Below are 27,018 nucleotides of genomic sequence, written 5' to 3'. Positions count from 1 at the left end.
AGATACATGTTATGCCTTAGCTACTAACCAGATTGGCTCTGATTTAATAAGGCCTCATCGTTACATCCTCCCCTCCACTCAATTTGCAGTCACCTGTTTTTCAGTCAAGGAAATTAGTGATAAAGAGGGGGTGGGAAAATCCCTGCATTCTAAATATATCTGGGGAAGGGGAAATGTCTCCCACCTACTCTGGATAACCACCAGAGGGAAGAACAAACAACAGTCATGATTTATGGACTTACAGGAAACTAGTTTGGAAAGTTAAGGATGTCATTGAAAAAAAGCTTTGCATTGACTCATCCCTCAAAATAAGGTGAGAATGTCAGGACAGTGGCTTCTGGCAGTTTACAATAAACAAAATAGTAGTGTTTTGTAATCTCATGGGACTTGAATGTGTAATTGAGGCTTATATTCTAAAATAGATAAGACACTTAACTGTACCCTATGATATGCTAGTCTGCTTTAGAATCAGCATTAAAATTAAGGGCCCAGTGTACAAAATAAATAAAGAAAATCAACCCCAATATGGGAAAAAAGAACTCACCAGCATGGTTATAATAGAGAATAACAGAACAAAATGAAATACCTGGGAATAAATCTAACTAAAGATGTGGAAGACCTCCGTGAAGAAAACTGCAAAACTCTAAAAAGAAATAGAAGACTTCAAAAAGGGGGGAAATACAGCATGTTCCTGGATGACTAAAATCAATATAACCAAAATGTCCAAAGGTGTACCATTTTACCCTAATTAACAATACAAAGATTGCCAAAATATAATAAATTTTAAAAAATGTCCAAAGGTAATACATGCATTCAGTGTGATCCTAGTCAAATTACCAAGAACATTCTTCATAGAGCTGGAAAAAATAACACAAAGATTCATCTGGAAGCACAAAAACAAACAAATAAGCAACAACAACAATTAAAAAAAAAAACGAATAGCCAAGACCATCCTGAAGAATAAGAATCTAGGAGGGAAGATCACAAACCCAGACCTTTGAACATATTATAGGCCGGTAATTATTAAAACATCCTGGTTCTGGCACAAAGCAGAAGAGAGGAAGACCAATGGAGTTGAATAGGAACAGCAGAAAGGAACCAACACAGTGACAGCCAAATAATCTTCGACAAGAAAAAAGATGACAATTCAATGAAAAAGGAAGGTCCGTTCAATTTGTAGTTGGGACAATTGGTTGATAGCCTGCATAAATAAGAAACTAGACCCACACCTTTGACCATACACAAAGATCAAATCTAAATGGATAAAAGATCTAAACCTACATCCAGAAACCACCAAACTTTTGGAAGCAAAATTTGGAAACACTCTGCAACATATAAGTGTAGGCTCTGACTTCCTCGAAAAAAATCATCAAAAGTAAAGGCAATTAAGACCAAAATAAATGGGACTACATCAAACTAAGAAATTTCTGCACAGCAAAGGAAACAACCAACAAAGTAAAAAAGCATCCCACAGAATGGAAGAAAATCGTTACACATTACAGTAGACAAGGGGTTAATCACGAGGATATATAAAGAACTCCAGAACAACCAAATCAACAAAACAAACAACCCAGTCAAGAAATGGTCACTGGAGGGCCTGGTGCGAGAGCATAGTGGTTAGAGTCCTCGCCATGCACAGTCCGGGATCCCATTAGGTCGCCAGTTCTAATCCCGGCAGCTCCACTTCCCATCCAGCTCCCTGCTTGTGGCCTGGGAAAGTAATCAAGGACGGCCCAAAGCCTTGGGACCCTGCACCCGTGTGGGAGACCCGGAAGAGCTTCTGGCTTTGGACTGACTCAGCTCCAGCCCGTTGCGGCTCACTTGGGGAGTGAACTATTGGACGGAAGATCTTCCTCTCTGTATATTTACCTTTCCAATAAAAATAAATAAATCTTAAAAAAAAAAAAAAGAAATGGGCATTGGAGATGGACAGACACTTTGCAAAGGGACAAATCCAAATGGCTAACAGGCATATAAAAAATGTTCAAGCTCCCTGGTAATAAGGGATATACAAATAAAACATCACTGAGATACCACCTAACTCTAGTAAGAATGACTCACATACAGAAAACTAGCAACAAGCTCATATGCTGCTGAGGATGCAGGGAAAAGGAACCCTACTCCTCTGCCGGTGAGATTGTAGGCTGGTGCTGCCTCTCTGGAAATCAGTATGGAGAATACTCAGACAAGTGAAAATCTGCATACCATATGACCCAGCAATACCACTTCTAGGAATACATCCAAAAGACCTGTTACAGGAGAAAGCAACATGCATCCCTATGTCCACAGTAGTGTGATCAATAGTCACAAACCCATGGAAGCAACCAAAATGCCCATCAACAGAAGACTGGATAAGGAAACTATGATTCTTCTACTCTATGGAATACTACTCATCTATTTTAAAAAATGAAATATATTTCTTCGTGGCCAAATGGGGCCAACTGGAAACTATTATGCTGAGGGAAATGAGCTAATCCCAAAAGATGATCACCTAAGATTGTTAATATCCCTCTTATCACTGTTATTACTACTATCCACGGGTAACGATGATCTCCCTGCTATACTCCCATGTGAACCACAGAGATCACATGCTAGCTTTAATTTCTACAAGAAGATATTGGACACTTTTGTGCCACCCTAGTGTCACATCGATACCCCTGCTACTAGTTTGACAACAGCATGGAGATGAAGCCTCACTATTTCATTTTATTTATTTTTCCTTTCTTTTTTCCCTCTCAACCCGAGGAAGACTGTACCAAAGGAGAGGTATAATGGAACAGCAGCAGAAATAAATATGCCCATAGGCAGAAACAGAAGTATATCCCCATAATTGCAACACAAGAATGGTCTCAAAGTGGGAGACACCTCAATGGCAGTGTGATGGCCTTCTGAGGGTACTCGGAAGGCAATTATTGAAAGACTGGAGAGGAGAACAACAGGGGAGGGAAGTGAGAGGAAAATCCCAATGCCTATTAAACTGTGTCATAAAATAAAGAATTAAAAAATAAGTGTTCAGATGGACTAGGATCCTACAATTATCGACATTTGGTCTTCTTAGAGAGCATCTATTTCAGATAGTATAACCTGAATAATTTGATCTTGGATTATCTTATTTAAATTCTTTCTGAAACACTAATTCGCTAACGGTAATGAAGTACAACACAAAATCTGCGTAAATTTTTACTTGTCCCTTTTACAGCTATGTATTATGAGTAACCTGCAGGACCATGTACAAGTAAAGAGAGTGGACAGTGATGATTCATTTCCCAGGCGTTACAGCTGGATGTGTGTGCTCCCCTCAAATTCATGGGCACTTTTAATCATAACCTCATTCGGTTTCTTATTAGCCTGCTTTTTTGTAAAATCCTGCATTGAAATGGACATTCCTCCCACTGTCTGATAAATCCACAAGCATTTGTAAATTGACTGTTCCTGTCACAGAGGAAACCCCTTCCTAAAGTCTTTCTTTTGGAGAGGCAACCTTGATTACCAATGTAGCTCCTTTGCTTCAACAAAGGTAATTTGGTTTGTCTCTATGTCTTTCATACCTCAGTATTCCCAGCTGTCATTTGCTACATATCTTGTGGCAATGTGCCAGTCTTCAGTCACTGGCTTGCTGAGTTCCAACTTCCTGATTCCAAAGATGAGTCAGAGATCTAGCAGTAATTTGATTGCAAATGGCAAATGCACATGTCCAAGAAGCAGAAAGGAGAGTATGATGACTAATAGTGGAAGGACACAGATGGAGCTGGACTCACCATCAGATGTGGACTCACTTCTGCAGTCTTGCTTTTATTTGTTGTATATACCAAGATGATTTTCTCTTATCACTTTTCTCCATTTCACAGGAAATATGGTGGCGCACAGTACCTGAATGAGCTTCTTCAGCCACCACATGGGAATTTTTAAAACTCTATGGATGCAAATTTGGAACTGTTTGTGCAATGATTTACTAATGCAAACCAATTCTACACTGATCATGAGGTTTGTTTGTGTAAGAAAAGGGTGAACAAAGATGCAATAAGTTATGTGTAGTTAACTCTTTGGGTAGAAAAAGACAAAGCATAATTGAAAATGTCAGTATGACAAAACAGATTTTTCTTAAACACAACAGAATATTTCATGAAACCAAAGGCTAACACACGTGAATGTGGGAGCCCCTTGCAACACAGAGACTGGTGTCCCAGTTACATGGGTAGATATGCAAAGAAAGGCTGAACAGATGATCTAACAGTGCCCACCACGTCAGATCAATAAGGCCAATATTGTGTCGGACATTTTACCACTCAAATTTTCATGCTTGCCAACATTTACGCTTGATTGTAACAAATGAATAACCTATTTTAAAATTAAAATTTGGTGTACCACTAAAAACTTACTAATATGTATGGTTTGATTTAAAGTACACTCTGCTATCATGAAACAAAATGGTCAGTTGCAAAAATGTTGAATAAGCACATTTCTTCTCTCAAATTTTAATAACCATCAATTACATTCAGTAATATGAGAGGTCTATAGTGCACTAAATATATTTTATTCAATAATAGAGCTGTCTCCATGTAATACTAAAAAAAAATGGCTCAATCTCTTTGAGTCAGAGTGGACCACATTGAGAAAACACATCCCAGGGAACTATTCCTGAACTCTTCCAGATAATAAAAGGCTTATGTAAGTTCACGGCAAACATATCTAATGAGACCAGTCTGGACACTGTTTCCTGAACATAGCCCTGACCTCATCTGCCCCCAGGTCTTGGCTCAAATTGTTGGCTCTACGTGAAATGTCTTTGTTTCCCATCTGCTGATATCTTCTGTCCTTCTTACAAAGTTCAACTGAAATTCTATCCCATTCTAGAAGCCTGCACCCATCAAATTCTCTAATCAGAATTAAATATGAAGGATCTTGACAAAGTTCACTAAAAACGTGTGTTATGGAATAAATTGAGCATAGATTTAAAATTTTTTGCACCAAGATCGACTTACCTTTTAAATCTATTTTCCCACAAATTAAGTTAAGCATCCTCATATTTGCTTTATTTGATTAATAAAATGCTCATACCAGTTCATCTGCTTGTCTTTTCAGAATTAGCCTTGCATCCCAGTGAATGTTCTGTATTTGTATATATATACACATGTAAATGATGTCTCCACTATGTGTTGAGCTCATGAAAGACAAATTTCATATCTTTACCCCATGTATTTCTTCTTTAATCATTACTATTTTTGAGCTTCCATATTCATTGTTTTTGGTATTATGAATATAGCAAATAAACCACAGAATTTATAGTGTGTGGAAAAGGGCATAAATACACATACTATAATGTAATGTAAGCATAAGTGATGTGAAACAGTAAAGATAAAATTTTATGAAAAGTTCAGCGATTATAGAAATAACCTCAGCCATGAGGGAGGAGAGAGGGGGAAAGAAGAGAGTAAATGGGACAAATGAAGATGCCATGGCGAAGGAGAGGTTTGGAAACGTCTACAAAGCATGTGCTGGAGATGAACACGTGGGATTGTGGGTCAAGAAACCAGCAAGAGCAAAGATGGAGGTGGGTAGGGATGTCAGGAAAGCCCGTCTGAACAGATCCTGTGACACATAATTAACAGGCAAAGCTGTTGGAATTGGGATGTGGAAATTAATGTGATTCTGAGAGTAGCAAGTGGTTACTGGATCTGCATGGATAGTGTTAACTGGGAGCAGCATAAGAGCAGAAGCCTCAGGGACAGGTTAAGACTTGGCTGTTGACTGCACGTGGAGGAGGAAAAATAAGGAAGGATGTATCCTCAAGACTCAGGGGTTGGTAGCACCCTTGGCTATGATAAGGAACCTCAAAAGGAACCTCAGAAGAATAATGCAAATTAGATGGACTAACCAACGGCTGCTGTTTGCATCGGATGCGTCTCTCTGGTTAGAAGTTGATAGATTCACATATCAAATAAGTTAATACAGTGTTTCCCAAGTTGATACGAATCTACAAAAGTAAAAAGAAAAAATATCAAGGATATGTGATGACATTAGAGGAATAAAATATTTTATAGACAGCAATAAAAGTTGGGGTTGTCTTTACCGGGAATAACCATGCAATTGCTCCATGTTCAGCTATCATGACAGAAAACTCACATCATTTGGAAAGCTGTCATTCTCTGGGCAGCTACTGTGGGTAAAGCATTTAGGTATTTTCCAAATTGTATCACTACATTGTCACATCTCTGTTTTACTAAAGAGGTAACCCAGAATTTAGTTATCTATGTGCTTTCAAATTACAGATCTTGCCTCAAGCAATGTGTTAAATTGTTTACAAATACTGTACCTTCACTTCGAATAACACAACTGGCAAACACTATCTGCAATTGATGAATGAGGACAACTTGACGTAGAAAGTAACTAGAGTAAGGTCAGACAATGAGGTAAAGACAGATGCAAAATTAAACCCATGTGAGCTGGCACTGGAATTCTTGAGACCCACTATCACTTGACAGCTCTGCAGCCTTCAGAAAGAGTGATTAGAATCCAAGACCAGGGACCGGCGGCGTGGCCTAGCGGCTAAAGTCCTTGCCTTGAACGCCCCGGGATCCCATATGGGCGCCGGTTCTAATTCCAGCAGCTCCACTTCCCATCCAGCTCCCTGCTTGTGGCCTGGGAAAGCAGTCGAGGACGGCCCAAAGCTTTGGGACCCTGCACCCGCGTGGGAGACCCGGAAGAGGTTCCTGGTTCCTGGCTTCGGATCGGTGCGCACCGGCCCGTTGCGGCTCACTTGGGGAGTGAATCATCGGACGGAAGATCTTCCTCTCTGTCTCTCCTCCTCTCTGTATATCCGGCTTTGTAATAAACTGAATAAATCTTAAAAAAAAAAAAAAAAGACTCCAAGACCAGCTGAGGCCAGACTTTAGGTGTCCTTTCCGCTTCAGAAAACCTCCAGTGGAGTTTCCCTCTGAGAAGAAATGGAAAAATGACTATTGAATGATTGACCCAAGATCAATGGAAATTCATAATGATGCCTGCAACTCATGATTCCTAATACCAAATACAATGTTTTAAGCTATAGTTCATGTTCCCCTTCTGTTGAAGGGTTAGCAATAAGTAGATCAGCATCGTTATAGATGATTTGATGCATATCTTTCAAAAAATGCTCTGTATATTTTAGTTCTTTATATAATAAAGGAAAACATTATACTTAAATATCTTTGGGACAGGGGTAAATATGTCAACACTTTAATTAGTCATATTTCCTGTTGCTTTACACAGTTGAATTTTTGATAAATTTCTCAGAAAATATCATTTTACTTATCTACCTTCAGATTTCTAGGTACAGTATATTATCATGAATTCCCCAATTATACTTTAAAAACACTGCAATACAGGGTTTTGTTGGAGCTGTCTTTTGAGGTTGCAAATTGTTAACATCTGTCTCTTAGTATTTTTTTCTACAATACTCTAAACACTCTAATCTCTGGTTATCCTGCTAATAACTATAATTTTCTAGTCAGTTGCTATCTCTCAAGGTAGTTTAAAGGTCATTTTTTTGCAACACATAAAGAAGCTCCAAAGAAAGTGGACGTGATTTATTTTTTAGCAAGTTGGACTCATATTTGGATTTAGTTTTGCATCCAGGAAGAAAAAAAAAATCTGCCTGGCTATTTTGCCTTGATCTCTTATTGATCCCAGCATGATTAATTGTGATCTCACTCATTACATTTCATTTCTGTTACTTGATATCATCTCTCGTAGATATGAGAAACAGATATGATTCTCAGAACATTATTAAGGATACATTTGTATTCTATTTTGTATTCAAAGTGCTGGGTTATCCATATATTATTGCTAAGAATAAAAATATGCTGTATTTTTTCCCCAGAAAATTCTCTTAGCCAAGGTCTGGAAGATTATATCCACTCCACTTTCCATCGCAACGACCACAGTTGCTGCAGAAGTTAGGACGCTAGGGTGTATTTGTGTAAATGCACGTGTTTTCATTTATTGAAGGTGCCAATCAAAGCAGAAAAAGCATACACATAAACTCTAGTGAGCATATGGTGAGCTGTTTATCTTCTAAGCATCCATTCCTCAACTATTGAAAAAAAAAAACTTTTCTTTGAGTAAGACTCATCCTCACTGCACATTTTGCCTGCAGCATGAGAGCATTGCCAATTAATTACATAGCTATTGCAATTGTTTCAGGGGCACACATGCAAAGAGCGCGGAGCATGCGATAGAGAATCTGCAGTCTGCAATAGCTCTTTGGGGAAAGAATATGAATCTGATTTTCACTGGGACTGCTCAGCTTATAGGATATCAATATGGACCCGGTCAGATCAAAATGGCTACGTGGAGAATAACTCTGTCTGAAAATCTATCAAAACAGGGTGAAATTAGATTCCCAGAAACAGGGAGAGGCAACAGCTATTATCTGAAGTTCTGGATCCTGCCACACCTACAGTTACATGAAAACGAGTCTCGCTACACTTGAGGAAATAGTATGTGAGCAGCATCCACATGTATAGCATCAGTAAGGCTCCAGCTTTACTGTATCAGCTGTGCAGGAAATCCTAGTGGAAGTTTTTCTTTCTTTTTTCTTTTTTGGTTTTGCTTTTGTTTTAGTGGAAGAATTTTTATGAAAATGATTGGATAATTTTAAGACATGCTGAAGACTGAAGCCACACATAAATATTGCCTTAATTAAATCACAAGGAAATTTGTTGTCCTAAGTTAATGCAAGTGTCATGGATACATATGCTGAATTCAACATTCCTATGTGGAAATCCTAACCCATAGAACCACAGAATGGGAGCTGACATGGAAATAGGGACACTGTATGTAATTACTTAAGGTCACCCGGCAGTAAAATGAGCCCCTCATCCCGTATGACTAGTGGCTTTCTACAATGGTAGGACTTTGGAAATAGATACACAGAAAGAAAGCCATATGTAAGTGAAGTCAGAGATTAGCGAGATGTTTCCACAAGTCAAGGAATGAAAAAACTGCCTGACTTTGAGACAGAGGAGTAGAACACCCTTCCTCGTAGCCCTCAGAAGCGACTTAACATGCCTTGAGCTCAGTCTCACATTCCTACAGCATCAAGACAATCTGCTTTCACTGTTGAAGCCACTGAGTTTTTGGTATTTAGTTGTCACACCCTAACAAACAAAAATAAATTCTAAGGGTAGTTATAGATAAAGACCTTAAAATTCCATGGTACAGAAAAGAGTCTAAATGGAACAGGAGGGCACCTATCAATATCGATATATTGCATAGTAGTTTTGTCTGGATCAGTGGCAAATGAAAATTTTAGTTGGGTAGGGTGGACAATTAAGTCTTACAATTTCATTTTTAGCTCTGTTTGGAAAATAATTTCCATTTTACTAAATGTGGAAGAAATAAAATGATTAAGTTCTTACAACTATATATTAAAAACTAAAATATTTTTAAGAAAAATTAACTGCCTTATTGGGGTATCTGCAAAATAGAAATACAAAGAAAGAAAACCAAGAGGGTGGAATCAACATTTGTTCCAAGAAATCATAACAGTGTTTTAAGGACTAAACTCATGCACTTGTATAGTGGGAAGTGTGTGTGTGTGTGTGTGTGTGTGTGTGTGTAATAGAAGAAAAAGTCTTGAGAATTGACAAGACAAAGGATCACACACATATAGCTTTAAATGAAAAGGCTTTTGTTTCTTGTTTGTCTCTGAATAATTTCAAAACATTTGGGGAATTAGCTATTAATGAAGACGGTATCAGTACTAGAGTTGTGAAAGAACTGTTGTGTGGGAAGGAAATTCTAAGCTAGCTTAACTCAAATCCCATGTTGAGGATATCATCATTGATATATATCTCACCTATACAACAAAGTTTCAGACCAACAGTGGGAAAACTAACATTCCAATATGATGCACTGAAAAATCATCTACCTATACTCTTCCAGAATTATTAACCTACACAGAATTGTAAAGAAACAATGAGACCAATACCAGATATAGAGTCTTATACAAAACAACCTGCCTTATATTTTGAAGACTGTTAATTTCATTAAAATCAACCATAGTTAGCAAAATCAATCTAACATACATGAGGCTACATAGATAAAACAGCTGAATGCAATGCACTGTCTTTAATTAGATCTTAGATTAGGAAAAAGAACACTTTTAAAGACATTATCAGGGTAATTTGAATATGGACTTTATATTAGATTAACATGGGATCAATGTTAATTGTCTTGAAGGTGATAAGGGTATTATAATTATACAGCTTACTTACAAGCTAAAAGCAAAAGCATTTAGTAGTGAGATGTCAAGGATGTTATACCTTTCTTCCAAACAGTGTAGAACAAAAGTTCAAGAGGTAGTGAAAGAGAACGTGTTCACACCCCTCCCCATACCCACATCTCGCTTGTGGCATTGTGGGTATTCTCACATCTGCTAGATCCCGTCACATGTTTCTCTACGTTCATTCACCAGCTTCTTGGGGTGTTTTCTTTGAACGTTCCACCTTCATGGTGTCAAAAATCCACATATGCTTAGAACACAGCTGAAATCACTAGCTTAATGAACTGCCTGTCCCCATCAACTTTCTTTCCTTTTTCAACAAAATCCTCACGTCAAGGTTTCTAACAGAGGAATCTAACCTGAGGTATAAGGGCAGATGGGTGAGGGATAGATGGTATAAAGTGCTAGCACCACTGAATTGACAAAAAGCTAATTTTAATATTTTAATTTTTAATATTTCAACATCACTGCAGCTTTGATATTGAGGAAGAGGAAATTGATGAAGCTGATCTGTGATTCATTTCTTCTCCTGATTTTGAGGAATACATACCCAGAGAAAGAAAATGGAAAGTAATCAGAATTATCTTTTCTCATTGTAAGTATGTGCATCACTTTACATCCTTGCAAATATGTTTTTGATATTCCCTAGGAAGAGAGTCTGTATCCATAGAATCATCGTAGTAGAACGTTCCTGTGTTAGAATCATTTAGAGTAAACAATATTAGGATCTGTAGATATTTGGGATATATTTCCTTAGAAACACCTTATTTCTAGGTAATAGACATAATACCAGAAGTATTTTAGCACTAAAATGCTCGCAGTGTTTGAGATAACCATGTTTCTTGGATAGAGATCTCATCCAATTAGGGTGCAAAAGTGATGTGAGGAGGTAAGAGCTAGAATTGGCCTCAAAATTCCAGACATCCTGTGCTTAACTTGTTACATTTGATGACTTGTCTCCTTACATTTCAATAGGGGCATGCTGTTGCTGCTTTAGTGAACTGTACTTCCTCTTAAGTAGGCCCAGAGCAGAGGCAGAACTCCAAGTGGGACCACCAGCCACTAGTGTCAGGAGTCAACTGAAGTGGCCTAAGGGTTAGGAAACCATAGGGCAATTGCTCACAAAGCTGGACCCTCTGTGTATCAGTAGCGGTCCTGGGCACTTAATCCTCCAGCCTTCCCAGAGATACAATAGGCCTCTAATACTTGGCAAAGCATCCCATTCTGTTCAAAACATCCACAGAAGTTTCTATTTACACTAAGATGAAACTGTTTTATTATAGCTTGAGTAAGTCTCCATCAGCTTCTCAGTTTATGTGCAAACATGATTTGTCTATATGAAATTTTTATACAATGTAAAATAATAATAGATGGCAGCAATTATCAAATGTCTTGGGCAAGCCGAAAATAAAAGGTAATATGATGTACTTTATAGTCTACATCTTTGTTGTTGTTAACGTGGTGACAGATAGGAAATCAGAGATCCTACCTTGAATGTTAATCTTCAAATGCCAATACTGACCATGGTTGGGCCAGATCAAAGCCTGGATCTGGGAACACAGTCCATATTTCTCACATGTTTGGCAAACTCACTAACTTAATCCACTACCACTGTTTCCAAGAATTCTCATTCACAGAAAGCTGAAGTCGGGAACCATAGCCTGCTATCGAACCCAGGTACACCAATGGCAGAGGATTATCAGTGAAAACTCTCATTATTGCATTGCCCCTCAAATAGGCCCAGCCCAGTGACCTAGGGGCTAAATCCCTGCCTTGTACGTGCCATGATCCCATATGTTAACAGTTTGTGTCCTGGCTGCGCTACGTCCCATCCAGCTCCCTGCTTATGGTCTGGAAAACAGTCGAGGATGGCCCAAAGCCTGGGACCCTTCACTCACAAGGGAGACTCAGAAGAAGTTCCTGGCTCCTGGCTTTGGATCGGCTCAGCTCCATCCATTGTGCCCACTTGGGGAGTGAACCAGCAGATGGAAGATCTTTCTCTCTGTGTCCCCTCTCTGTAAATCTGTCTTTCCAATAAAATAAATAAATCTAAAAAAAGGAACATTTTGCTGCAATACTTTATAAACTTTTTACTGAGGCTTTCAAAAGTACCAACATGAACGAGCTTAGATCCAGTGAAAATAGGATTTGACTAAGCTGTAAACACAGAGGCTCAGTGTGTTTATTAAGATTTTATGAGTTGGACTTCTAACACGATGTGACATGTTCTTAATTATAGCCCACAAGTTCTTTGAAAGGAACCTAATCCTTGCCAGTTTCTATTGGTGCCATTCAGGAGTCAAGCTGTTTACAGGAAATACATCCTGGGTAAACTACTTTTTTCCTTTAAGAAATTTGAGTTTAGCTCAACAGACTTTTTAACTGTGAGGCTAAAAATCCACCCGTACATACATTTTTAAATATAGCTACTTATATAATTGTTAATGTTTCTCTTCTTCTCCTGGCACTTTGAATATCTGGTCTCTTATTAAGAAATGTAATAAATGCTCTGAGATTTATTTGCTGGATGCAAAAAATAAATTGAAGGCAATTTAATTTGATTTGATTTTTGATCAGCAAACATCCCTACAAACTAATCCAAAATTTAAACTGTGAATTCCATATGTGTCATTGACTTCTATCTTCTCAGTTAAATAAAGGTTACCTCCTGGGTGCCTTAAAGATTGCCACTGTGCCTGGGCACCATCACAGAGTCTCAGCCCAGCCAGGCCACCCCTGCTGGTCCCCAAATTCCCTCCGCAGGGAGTGAGTGGCAGAATTCCTTCTGGAAGAGCTTTACATAAGCAACAGAAAACTTGTTGTGAACTGAAACTCCCGTTTGCTCACTTGAACACCTCCTATTTTCTGTTTTCACAAAGAATCGTAAATTAACAAACATTGACTGAGGGCTTACATTGGCCTGCACCTTGGAACAGGCTCTAGTGAGACTTAAGAAAGCAAAATATTCCTGTCTTCTGTAAGGTCTAACTTAGGGTAGATGATATCATGTCTCAATTTAAAGATTTGCTTATTTTTATTATAAAGGCAGATATACAGAGAGAAAGAGGCAGACAAAGATCTTCCATCTGATGATTCGCTTTCCAAGTAAGTGGGCACAACAGCCAGAAATCAGCTTATCTGGAGCCAGGAGCTTCTTCCAAGTCTCACACATGGGTACAGGATCTCAAGGTTTTGTGCCATACTTTACTGCTTTCTCAGGCCACAAAGAGAGAGCAGGAACGGAAGTGGAGCACCCAGGACAAGACCTGGCACCCATATGGGATCCTGGCATGTGCAAGGCAAGGACTTTAGCCACTAGACTACAGCACAGGGCCCATTATGTCTCAATGTAATGCAATTTGATCACTTCTGTAAATGAGTTGCTTTCAGGAAGGAGAGACAGGATTGCCTAATCTGTAAGAAAGAAAATGATTGGATTCTCAAGTGGAGAAATAGGTGAAAATTGAACTTAGCTTTAAAAAATCGCCAAAGGGACCCGGCACAATAGCGTAGTGGTTAAAGTCCTTGCCTTGCACGGTCTGGGATCCCATGTGGATGCCGGTTCTAATCCCGGCAGCCCCGCATCCCATCCAGTTCCCTGCTTGTGGCCTGGGAAAGCAGTTAAGGATGGCTCAAAGCCTTGGGTTCCTGCACCCACATGGGAGACCCAGAAGAAGCTTCTGGCTCCTGGCTTTGGATTGGCTCAGCTCCAGCCATTGCGGCCACTTTTGGAGTGACTCATCAGACTAAAGATCTTCCTCTCTGTCTCTCCTCCTCTCTGTATATCTGCCTTTCCGGTAAAAATAAATCTTTTTAAAAAATAAATCTTTTAAAAAAATTGCTAAAGGTTGCCCAGACCAGAGAGGAGGAAGGATAGAGAAAGAAAGAGAGAGAGAGAGAAAGAAAGAAAGACTTAACAGAAACAGAATAAAGACAGGAAGATGAGAGAAGGCAAATTTTGTAGGCCTGTCGGGAGCTCCCTGAGCTGCTGTGAAGCTGTGCTAGGCAAATGGGAGTGTTGATTTTGAAGTTCAATGTCCCTAGAGCTTAGATATGTAATCAACTCAGATGTCCGTCATCTGATGCCAAACTTTCTTCTGGAATACCATTTAATCCTTAGAAAGAGTGGAATTTTGTCTTTTGCAACAAAATAGACATAACTGGTAAGTGCCATGCTTGGGTAAAGCAACCAGCTTCTACAAGACAAACATCAACTGTTTTCCCTGATGTGTGGGAACTAATGTGCAAAGCACAAAATGCAATCTAGGTTAGTGAAATTGACATTCCAAGACATGATTATTACTTAGAGCCCTTGTCTATGTTCTCAATGAACAATGGCTTTTCTACCTAAACCTTGTTGATTTCTTTTTTTATTTTGGTAGAGGGTTATGTTTGTGATTATAAAATAAACAAAGTATTCCCTGGAAAAATAAGGAAAAAAAAGAGCATGAGAGAAGGGATAGCAAGGATGATAGAAAGAGATGTAACATTAGGCTCTTAAATCTACGTTTATGGAATGCAAGAAATTTGTTTACCATATGTAAGTGAAGTATCTTAATTATAATATTTCAATTTTTATGATTGCCGAGTTATTTCTTCTGAGCATTTAACTAGTATTAATTCCTATACTCCTGGCAGCTCCCTTTTGAAGGAGAAGTTATCATCTTTCTCAGTTTATAAAGGAAGCAGTAAAATGCAGGAAAGCCACCTGCATGAAGTCACATAGCTAAGCAAGTTGACGGAGCCCCCAGTGGAGCCCAGGCGGCCATGTCCCCAGATCCTGCACTTTGCTGCTGTTTTAGTCATGCCCTTATATGGAATTTAATTTGCCAGGTGTTTTCAAGCACAGAGATACCCATTATGTTTTCCATTTTATGAAGATGATTCTGCTAGAAGAACAAAACAGCATTAAAGAATAAGATTGGAGGGCCCCGCAGAAATCCAGGATGAAATGTCAGTGATGAAGACCAGTCTGGAGTAACTTTTCTTCAGCCATTGCAAGTAGCTGATGATCCAAAAATGTTTTCAATATTATATCATCATGATTTGTTAACCAATCTTCCAATGCCAGGAATGAGAGAACAGAGGCAAACATGGTACGAGTAGGAATTGGTGAACTGGGAAGCGTGATGAGGAAAGCAGGGATGATGGCAGGTGTATGTGTGGCAGGGTGGGATTTAGAAACAGAAAGGTAGGCCCTTGTAAGAATTAAACTTGAATCTGTCTCCATTCCAAAAAAAAAAAGAGGCCAATAGAGAAATCCGTTTAGAAATTACATTCGTTTCCCCAGGGGTGACAAAACAAATGATCACAAACAGGGTTGTTTAAAGCAAAAGAAATTTATCTCCTTACAGTTCTGGAGTTTAAAAAAGCTAGAAACCAAGGCAGACAGAGTTGGACTCCCTTGAGAAGCTTTAGGTGAAAATTGGTTCCTTGCCTGTTTCCATGTCACACTGTGCAGTAGGCGAAATGAGCTCGAGGTAGGCAGTGCACCTGAGAGGTGTACAGTGACAGCCACTGTGACAATGATGGAATTCCCCTAGTGGAAGGAAGACATTGGCAGTCTGAAGACCAGCCTCCAGTACCATCAACACCAAACAGCTTCAGTTCAGCTGTTTTTCCGTTGTAAGCTTAGATCCAAATTCCTACCAAAGGGAAAAAAAATAGATTTGTATGCAAAAACTTAAAATAACTTCTCTTGAAGCTTTTATTTTGGGGTAAGGCTTGAAATAATTCTTTGGAGTTTTTAAATATGTTTTATATTGAACTTGTTTAACTTTTCACTTAGGCGAGATTGCAACAGTTATTGCCCTAGGAATAAATCCGACTGGAGCATGTCTACTTGGAGCTGTATCTGCTTCCTTTTCCATAACATGCAATAACTACAGCGGTTAAGTTCTGACGTCAGTCATTCTTGACGCTGCATACAAATGCTCAAGATAATGCAAGACTGGCCCACTTTTCTGCAATAAATAGAAACTTGAATATCACTGGAAGACTTCTGAGACATTCTGAGAATTCTTCCTATTTCATCTTTGCATTTTTAAAAATGTGGTCTCTCCTGAAGTAACCTCATCATCCACAGGTACGTGTTACACCCACACATCCCTTCTTGCTACTACAGACACACACACACACACACACACACACACACACACGCAAAGGGACAGATGTTTGCACAGCGGTTAGGATGTCACTCAAAACAGCTGCATTCAATATGGGAATGCTTCCATTCAAGCCCTGGCTCTGACCCCAAGTCCAGCTTCTGCTAATTCCCATCCCGGGAGGCAACAAGTGATAGCTGGAGAGTTGAGTCCCTGCCACCCATGTGTGAGATCTGGACTGAGTTCCTGGCTCTCAGCCTTGATTTGGGTCAATTCTGGCTGTTGCATATATTTGGGGAGTGAACCAGCAGATGGGAGCTCTCTCGCTCTCTAACAGAAATTGAGTGAATACATATTTTTAAAAACTAGCTGATTCATCAAAGTATTCTGTAATCAGTTTTTGCTTAGTATGTATAGAAGTGTAAAATAGTATCAAAACACGGAACAAAAGGAACAAATCATCTTTATCATTTCCATTCAGTATGAAGTTAACCTGACATGACCATTCTTGTTTCTTTCTGTGAAAGAGATAATGTGATTTACGGATGCTGGCTGAAACCCAGAAGATCGAGCACCTGCTGTAGAGGAACAGTGTCCTCTGTGCAGGGATTTATCGATATTAAACGTGTTGCCATTCACACAGATGTGCAGCTAATGTTGATAATGGAATATTTATATATAGCTCAGCATGGTATAACATTTGACACTTTTTTAAAAAAAAATTCACGTTTGCAAGTTATAGCTGTTCTAACTCTCCGTTCACTTTGAAGAAGGCTTCCTGGATATGTGCTGTGTTGGGGAAATTGTTTTAACCTCTCCAGATCTCTCACTTATGGATGAAGATGGGGCTAGAAGGCCTTCCTTACACAGATGTCATGAGAATAAAACCGAATGAAGTGTGCAAGATACAAGTTAGCACCTGATCCATGCTAAGTGTTCAGGAAAGCCTTATTGCACTAACTCCATATTTTATAGACTTAATGAGAAGTCCATCTTAATTATGCCACTGTACAAGGGGATTTATGAGGACAATTGGCACTGGCTTCCCAAGGGTCTACATGAGAATTTGTGGTCACTATCCAGCATACAGCTCGCCATGCTTCACCATGTGGTAGCCATGGGGAGTGTTCACAGTCACTTCCAGAGAGTGGAAGTCAATTGATGAAGCTTGATATGCAAATTTAGTGGTGACAAGAGCCTTTGGATAACCCTGTTTGGCAGCTGTGGCAGGTACCAGTCCACCAGTGGGCTAAATGAAGCCTGCTGACTCTGAAGATCCAGGTTGTCCTGTCACTGAAAGCTCATTGGCACCATGCTGTCTGCCAGCGACATGGAGCACACTGGGACCTTTCTGTTTTCATACTCAATTTTTCTGTTATTGAATGTCTTTCAATGTTGGGATGCCAGCATAATGGATCGCAATAGCAGACTCTCTTTCCACTGCAATAAGGATTGGATAATGGAAACCAAAGCTGTGAAAATTATCTTACTTTAAAATGTCTCAGATGGTGACTTCTTAAAAACAGCCTTTAGCAACCTGGAACTCAGTGCTGGAAAAGTTCTTAAATCAGATGCCATGATTTATTTCCTCAAACAAAGAAAGCAAGGCCTAGAGAAAGTGCATTTCATTCAGGAATAATGACTAAGGGAGGACTAGATCCTACGACTGGTTGTCTACGTTGGTTCAATTAGTCACTGTCATTGATCAGGTTAAGTTTGTGTTCCATGCAGATGACTCATCCTTACCAAATTATAATGAAGGCTTAGATGATATACTGTTATACAATTCTGGTACACCATCTAAATTATACCCCTCAACAGTCACAATACATCTGCTTCATAAGATGAAAAACTATATTAAGATGTATTTAAAGTGAGGAATTTGGAGTCATAAAGTGCAGGTTTTTCACCTGTGCTTCCATAACTGATAAGTGGCAGAGTTTGTCTTAAACCAAAGCCTTCTCATTTTTGTTTCACTCTTCTAAGAAAATTTCTTCGCACGTAAAGGCTAGTTTGCATTGGGAATCATTTCAGTCAACAAAGAATTAAACCAGGGGATGGCCCAGTGGCCTAACAGCTAAGATCTCCGCCTAGAACACTCAAAGATCCCAGATGGGTGCCGGTTCTAATCCTGGCAGCCCCACTTCCCATTCAGCTCCCTGCTTATGGCCTGGGAAGGCAGTCGAGGATGGACCAAGGACTTGGGATCCTGCACCTGTGTGGGAGAACTGGAAGAAGTTCCTGGCTCCTGGCTTCGGATCGGCACAGCTTCAGCTGTTACAGTCACTTGGGGAGTGAAGCATCGGATGGAAGATCTTCCTGTCTGTCTCTCCTCCTCTCTGTATATCTGACTGCAATAAAAATAAATAAATCTTTAAAACAAAAGAATTAAACCAAATGAAAACAGTATATAACAGGATCCTGTAAAATCAAGAATGTCAGTGATGAAGAAAGAGTCTTGGCTCAGTAGATTCAGTCATTAAATACGAATTTCAACGAGGTATAAATGTTGAAACTCATGCTTTCTTGTATAAAACTTTGGTAAGAAAATAGAATTTAACTGTGTTTTCTGAGATCCAATCCAGACTGGTGCATGTATGTAATGGAATCATTAAGTCCTAGCTCAACCACCAAAGATTCTTCCTCATTTCATAAATACATTGAAAAAGTCAAGAATTCCATCATTGCCATATCAAAGTATTTTTTAACAGAAGCTATAAATGCAAGCTGTGCAGAAAAAGAGTTTTTTTTTAATGTAATAGCAAAAACACTAATAAGCTCATTGTTTCAAAAGATACTTACATTGTCATAATGTCTTATAAATTAAGCACAGGTGTTGGCTGATTGAGTTCTAGTAGAGTTAAATTAACTGTTACTAAAGAGCTGATAACCCCACCTTTTAAAATTAACCTTAAAAAAAAATAAGATCTCCCTCTCTGCCACTCTTAAAGCAGTAATAGGTCAGGCATTGTGGTATCACAGTTGGGACACTACTTGGGATGCATCCCAAGGGCCAGTGCCTGGGTTTGAGGCCTGGGTGAACCCCAGGTTCCAGTTTCCCACTACGGCACATCGTGGGAGGTAGCAGTTGATGACAGTTCAAGTGTTTTAGGTCTTTGTCACCCTGTGAGAGACCTGGCTGGGGCTCCAGGCTTCAGTTTGCTCTGGCTCCAGTTGCCACCAACCCTCACAGAGTGAGCCAGAAGATGGATGGCAGTTCTCTGTCTAGGTCTCTGCTTTTCATATAAATAAAAGCAAATTAACAGATAAAGAGGGGACACCATTAAAACAGCAAGTCCACTGTACATTGACATCAATAGTAATATTGATGTATCTTTAAAGGTACAAATTGAAGAAGATACATTAATTGTGATTGGTTACTGAAATCCCTACAAATTTTTTGCCTACATTACACTACATTTTGTTTACAGAGCTGTTGACTGTGTTATATTTTGCTTGACTTGGTTATTGTAACCAGATGTAAATTAAAATAGATTATGTTCTTGCACAGACTCAACTCTGTCCTATAGCAACAATCAAGAGCCTCTTCTAAGCTATGTGAAACTGGCCACGTGGGACTGAACATGGTTGAGTACAGGGCTCGGCATGGTTGGTGGACCTCCTCAAATCTCTACCCTCTGCCCCAAATAATAATTTGTTACAAGTTAAAATTCATATTTATAGGCAACTCCAAGGTTCTGCTGCTTTTTTCATTGAACTAGCCATTTAATTCCCAGAAAACATTCTTGGAGTATCCCATTTTATTCTCAGGAGGCAAGGAAATATAACAAAAAAACATAGAAATGAGAAGACAAGAAGAAAAGACCCTTTAAATTTCAGTTTTCCTAGTGAGAAGGGTAAAAAATAGAGCACAGTGGAAACAATTACATGTATATTTGCATGTACATGTGTATATTCGTGGGTCTGTTTGTTCATTCATTTTAAAGAATAATCATCACACACAAGCCACCTGCTGATTTGAAATCCCATGGAACTTTGTGCTCCACAACACAGTGAAGCTTTATAAAGTTACCAGAAAAGTGAAATATAAAACATAGCATGCACCATGAATATTTTGAAGTCCCCTACTTAGTATTCAAAATGCAAAGAAAAATCAAAGTTATCCAGTTTTCATTCTTTCTATGGCTTATTACTCAGTAATAGGTGTAGTGTACACATACCATGTCTTTGTCATTCAATCATCAGTTGATGAGCATCTAGGTTGATTCGGTATTTCTATTATTATTGATTGAGCGTCTATTAACATGTGCATCATGGTAACTCTTTGATGTGACAATTTAACTTGCTTTGGGTAAATTCTTGGGAGTAGGATGGCTGGGTCATATGGTAGAAGTATTTTTATCTTTCTGAGGAATCCCCACACTGTTTTTTCACATTGCTTGTAAAAGCTTTTTCTCAGCCAGATAGTTCTTGGTACATAATGTACACTACCGTGTAGTGAGTTAAGAGACTATCAGCAGTGAGTATTTCTCTGAGCACTGGTTTAAGTACTGGCTTCCCCTCATATCATCCAGGTCCCTGCTAAGGTGCCTGAAAAAACCTAAAAGGATAGTCCACCTGCTGTGGCCCCTAAAACTGTGTGGGAAAGCCAATAAAACTCCTGAGTCCTGATTTTAGCCTGGACCAGCCCTGGCCATTGAGGCTAGTTTGGCTATGAACCAGTAAATGAATTCTCTCCAACTCCATCTCTCTCTGCCTCTCCCACTATATAATTCAGCCATTCAACAAAAATTAAGTAAATAAATCTTTTTTAAATGCTATTGATTTTTATTTGATTTATAACTTTCAACTTTGCTGAATTCACTTATGTATTAGTGGAGCCTTCTGGTTTCCCTATACTAAGGATCATGCCACCTACAAATGCAAAATTCAAATCCCTACGTTCCAATTTGTATACCATTGATAGCCCTTCAATTATTTCTGTCTTTAGCTTTTGGCCTAATTGCTTTGACTAAAGCATCTAGAATTACATTGCGTATTAATGGTGAGAGTGGGCATCTTATTTAGTCCTGGATTTTAGTGGGAATGCTTCAGGTTTTCCTTATTTAATATGATGCTAGTGGGGCTTTTGCTTTGATCATATTGTGGTATATTGCTTTTATTGTGTTGAGTATATTCCTTTAAGTCCTAATTTTTTTTTATATCAGAAAAAGATGCTGTTTGTTTCTTAACTGCTTTGTCTGCATGTGTTGAGATAATCACATGATTTTTCCCTTCATCTGTTAATGTAATATTTTTCACTTATTAATATTCATACGATGAATCACCTCTGCATCCTTGGAGAACTCCATTTGGTCTAGTGGATGATCTTTTTAATATGCTGTTGGATTTGATCTGTTTTCACTTTATTGAGAATTTTTGCATCAAGGTTTAAAGGATATGGGCCTATAGTTTTCTTATTGTTATATCTGTATCTGCTGTTGGAATTAGAGGAGTGCTGGGTTCATAAAATGAGTTTGGAAGAGATCCATCCTTTAATCATTTTTTAAGATGCGTTTACTTTTATTTTAAAGATAAATTTATAGACAGAGGGAGCAAAACAGAAAGAGAGAGACTCCATACACTGGTTCACTTCCCAAACGGCAGAGCTGGAACAATCCAAAGTCAGGAGCCTGGAGCATCTTGGTGGGTCTCCCATGTGAATGCAGTGGTCCAGGGATTTGAGCCCTCCTTTGCTACTCTTGCAGGTCATAAACAGGAAACCAGATTGGAAGTGAAGTAGTTGATGCCCAGGTGAGATGCCAACACCACAGACAAAGGATTGGCCTATTACTCCACCACACCCAACCCTGTTCTTTTCAATTGTTATGAGTAGCTTAAGAATTGATACTAGTTTGTCCTCAAACACTCGTTGAATTTAGCAGTGAAATACTGAGTTTTTTCTTTTATGGGAGCCTTAATACTGATTCAATTCAAGCCTGAATTATTGGTCTATTCAGATTTCTATGTCTTTTTGCCTCAACATTGGTAAATTTTATGTGTACATAAATCTATTCATTTCTTCTAGGGTTTCCAATTTGTTGGCATTTAGTTGTTTGTAACATTTCCTTATGATTATTGGTATTTCTTTGGTATGAGTTGTAACATCTCCTTTTTTATCTCTGACATTTGCAATAAAGAAGATACAACTGGAGATCATTATGCTAAGTAAAATAAGCCAGGCCTAAAAAGATAGACGTCACGTTTTTCTTTTTATCTGTAATAGTTAATATAGACAGAAAGTATAAAAAGTGATATCATTTGGGATGTAGTTATAAATATTGCCTTGCTGAATTATACCGCATAAACAGTAATATATCTTGCTTTCCCACATTATAAAAAACAAATGGAGGGGGGAATAGCAAGGACTTTTGAGGTCCCAGTAATGTTCTGTTGTTAAATAGGATGATGGTTTTAATATGATCAAAGGGCACAAACTTATTTGTACATTTATGTGCATTTATTGGTGCACAAACTATATTTCAATAGAATGTTAAAAGAAGCAAATTATCAAATAGCTGTGCTTAGATTTCAAAAGTTTTGCAGCAAAAAACTAAGCAGAAACCCTCATCTTTTAATTCCTGTTTTTCACAATTTTAAAACACCCTAGTGTTTTTGTCAGTGAGGAAGCATCACTTTTCCACTCCAGTGCAGCCTACAATTGTAATTGGGGATGAAACTAAAAATCCAGCTTCTTAGACATTCCTGCACCTACCTCTTTTTCATTACATCAGCCTCCTTTTCCAGTGCATGCTACCACAACTCAAGACAATACTGAGCTTCCTGATTGGCAGTTGCCTGGGCACAAGAAAACAGCTCTTTAGAAGGTGGTGTAGGGGTTGGCATTGTGGCACAGCAGGTAAAATCACTATCTGCAATGCCAGCAGTCAGTATGGGTGTTGGTTCATGTCCTTCCTAATCCATTTCTGATACAGTTCCCCTATGGTGGCCTGGGAAAGCAGTGGAGGATGGTCCAAAATCCTCTTCCCCCATCCCATGTAGGGGATCCAAATGAATCTCCTGACTCTTGGTGTTTAGTCTGGCTCAGCCCTGACTATTTCAGTCATTTGCAGGGGTGAGTCAGGAAATGGAGCATGTCTCTAACTCTGTCTCTCCTGCTCCCTCTCTGTAACTCTGCCTTTCAGTAGGTAAGTAAATTAACTAATTAAAAAAATAGCAGAGCCACTCAACATTAGCAAGCAGTAACAATAGCATGTGGGGAGCACCACTTAACTCCTGTCCTTCCAGACACGAATTGCTCCATCTACTTGATAGAAGAAAATGAGAAATGGGCAGTTTGGTGATTCACAAGGACAGCCAGAGAGAACAAATGAATCAATTTGGGATTGCCTTGTGCACTCCATTATGCTGGAGATGGACAGGGCACTCACAAAAATAATGCAGTTAATTAATTATTATTGGTTTTTATTGTTTTCAACCACACGAAAATGTATGGCAGTTATAGAAAAATACAAATGCATGAAGATTTGAAAAATAGAAATACAAACTACTACTCTAAACCCATTAAGTTACCACCATTAAAATATTGGTGAATATTACTTCAGAATTTTCCTACCTGTCAGCATAGAATAATATGGATACCTACAGAACATTTATCTTACTAATGCCAAGGAGGCTTTTCTTTCTGTATTTAGTGTTGTACGACTTCTTCTTAATTCATACTGTTTAGTAAAAAGATACCTGTAAAGTGGAAAGATACGATGTTTGTAACAAATGTAAAGGTATTTAGTAGTAGAAAGATAACAGATATTGAATTGTTCTCTTTCGTTGTTCTTCTTTTTCCAGATAACCCACTTTGAATTGAGTTCATTATTGTGATACTAGAAATCTCCTTTCTTATAGCAGTTTGGTGAATAAATATCAGTCTGCATTGCGTTTGTGTTATAAATAAGGCCTCAACAATTCAGGTGCCTCATAAAAAATATCAGATCTGCATAGGTAACTTTTATGAATGCAATACACTGCACATTCCCAAATTCCACTAGTTGGAATTTAAGCTGTCCCTGATTTTTTTTCTAATATCATTAACAGTGCTTCTGTGACTCTCTCTATATATACACACACATATACATATACACATACACATTTATAAAATAACTGAAAACCTTTCTTACCAATAAAATTTTAAGGTAGTGCTCAGACACTCTTAAACATATATTTAGGGTTTGGGGAATAGATTAACAAACTGCGATTGCCATCCACTAATATTTGATTTTACTTACTTACATGTTAATGTGAATGGAATTCTGTCCCAGGAGTGAACATGCAGAATAACTGGATTCAAGAATAACACACATACATTCGCCACATCTAATAGCAACACGAAGGAATGGGTGTTGTCATTTTTTTTAATGTATTGTTTAATTGAAATTTCTTTGATAATTAGGCAGATTATTGTTTAATATGTGTGAAAATTACCCAAGATGTATTTTAGTGGGTAAAATCTTAAATATTAATTCAAAATTATGTATTAGTCATCCATATGGAATAGTACCTCTCCTTAAGTCTTTCAACTGGGAAAGGTATTCATGACCCCATACTGACTACTTATAGATTTCTGATTGACTGCTGCTTATGTTGAATTAATAGTTAAATATCACACTGGCCTGGGCTATGGCTATGAACAGAATGTCAAGTCCTTCTATATATGGTATTTCTGTTCCAGTCTAAACACATGTCAAAAATATGTACTGTCTAGGTTGACCACATCAAAGATAAAATATAGTTTAAGGAACCCGGCATGATAGCCTAGTGGCTACATCCTCACCTTGCATGTGCTGGGATCCCATATGGTGCCAGTTGGAGACCCAGCTATTCTAATTCTAGTGCAGTTCGCTGCTTGTAGCTTAGGAAATCAGTAGAGGACAGCGCAAAGCCTTGGGACTCTGCATCCATGTGGGAGACTAGGAAGATGCTCCTGGTCCCTGGCTTCAAATCAGCTCACCTCTGGCCATTGCAGCCACTTGGGGAGTGAACCAACAGTTGGAAGATCTTTCTCTATGTCTCACCTTCTCTCTGCAAATTCTACTTCCCAATAAAAATAAATAAATCTTTAAAATGTGGGCTTAAGCTCCTTGCGTCTCACGTAGAGGCATAGAACTTTAACAAACATTGCAATTAGAAGAAATTATTACACTCGACTTCAGGACACATTAATTTTGTTATAAGGATATAGATAGAACCTGCTCAGAACTCTCACAAGTTTCAATCTTCCTGTCCTTTGCCTGGGAGCTGTCAAGCCACATTTTCTGTGTTTTGGAAGCAAGTCTTGCCCAGTGCAGTTTTGGGCTTCACATGATGCCACCCAAGTCCTGCTGGCAGTGGAGGAGGACAGAGCAACTGCAGTCTGCTCTATTCTTTCTGGCATTCTCCTTGGAAGCCCCGTCTAGAACACATGGCCAGAGTCAGGAGCCAAGAGAAGAACAAAGGACAACTGCTCGCATGCACTCCTTTTCCATCTGGCCCAGGCTGTTCACCCCAGGCGTGAGAGCTGAAAGGGCAAAACACTAACAGGGGAAGTATCGTCAGGCAGCAAGAGCTCATACCCCATCAGGTGCTGGACACACTGGATCAAAGATCACCTGCATAGGGAAATAAAAATTCAGGCTGGAAAATAAGAGAGGATGGATGAGGAAAAATCATGAGAAATCCACATTTCTTTCTTTGTATGTGTGTTTAACTTTATTTTTGATGACCTTTACATAGTTGAGAAGGGTCGAGGATTAGGGAATAGTGAGACCATTGTTTACACATGTTCTTTTTTTTCTTGTTGTATATAGAGGAAAGGGGAATACAAGAGGAGAAACCACAGCCAGCCTGCCAGCTACCACATTACCCAGGGACACTCCCCTTTTGTTGTTATTGTTGTATACATTTTATTTTTGATAATTTTTACATATTTGATTAGGGTGTGAAGGGTCAAGGGCTACAGGAAAGTGGGTGAGACCATTGTTTCCACATTCTTTTTTTCCCTTCCTGTATCTGGGCGAAGAGCAGAGATAAGATGAGAAGCCACACCCAACCTCCCAAACATCCCAGGGTTCCCAATGTGGGGCATGCTCCCAGGGTCCTGCTCAAATGGTTTTGATAGTTCAACCATTCTGTATTGTTGCCTGTCTTGCCAGTCCAACCATGATGAAATCTCTCCAGACTCTACTGTCTGACATAGTTCAACTTAGAGACTCTGCCCAGATTTTCACTGCCAACACTTGCATGGGGTAGTCGATCGATTTGTTCTGTCCTCCATCCTCTGTTATGGTACCAGGTGTCCTCTGCAGGCTCCAGTGTACTGCCATATCCTCCATGTGCATCTGGATATGCTGCCCGCTGCTCCATCTAAGCCACTGAGGAGGCCCAGCTCTGACACATGCATTCCACGGTCAGACCATGGAATCTGCAATACTCTCCATGGTTGGGGTTCTGAGTCCAACGAATCAGTTAGGGAGATTCCCAAAGAAACTTCATCTGAGGTAATCCCAGACCTGATTCTTGTGTGTGCATGCCAACACAGCATCTGGTACAGTCTGTCACCCAAATCAGCCTTCATGCACACTGTTAGTTGCAATTGCTGGGTCAGTTGTCTCCAGCCCTCTCTTCTACACAAGCAAATGGGTGTTGCAGTCCAATCCA

Source organism: Ochotona princeps, chromosome 5 (assembly GCF_030435755.1).
Source record: "Ochotona princeps isolate mOchPri1 chromosome 5, mOchPri1.hap1, whole genome shotgun sequence".
Classification (NCBI taxonomy): Eukaryota; Metazoa; Chordata; class Mammalia; order Lagomorpha; family Ochotonidae; genus Ochotona; species Ochotona princeps.
Note: the sequence above shows the minus strand (reverse complement) of the source record.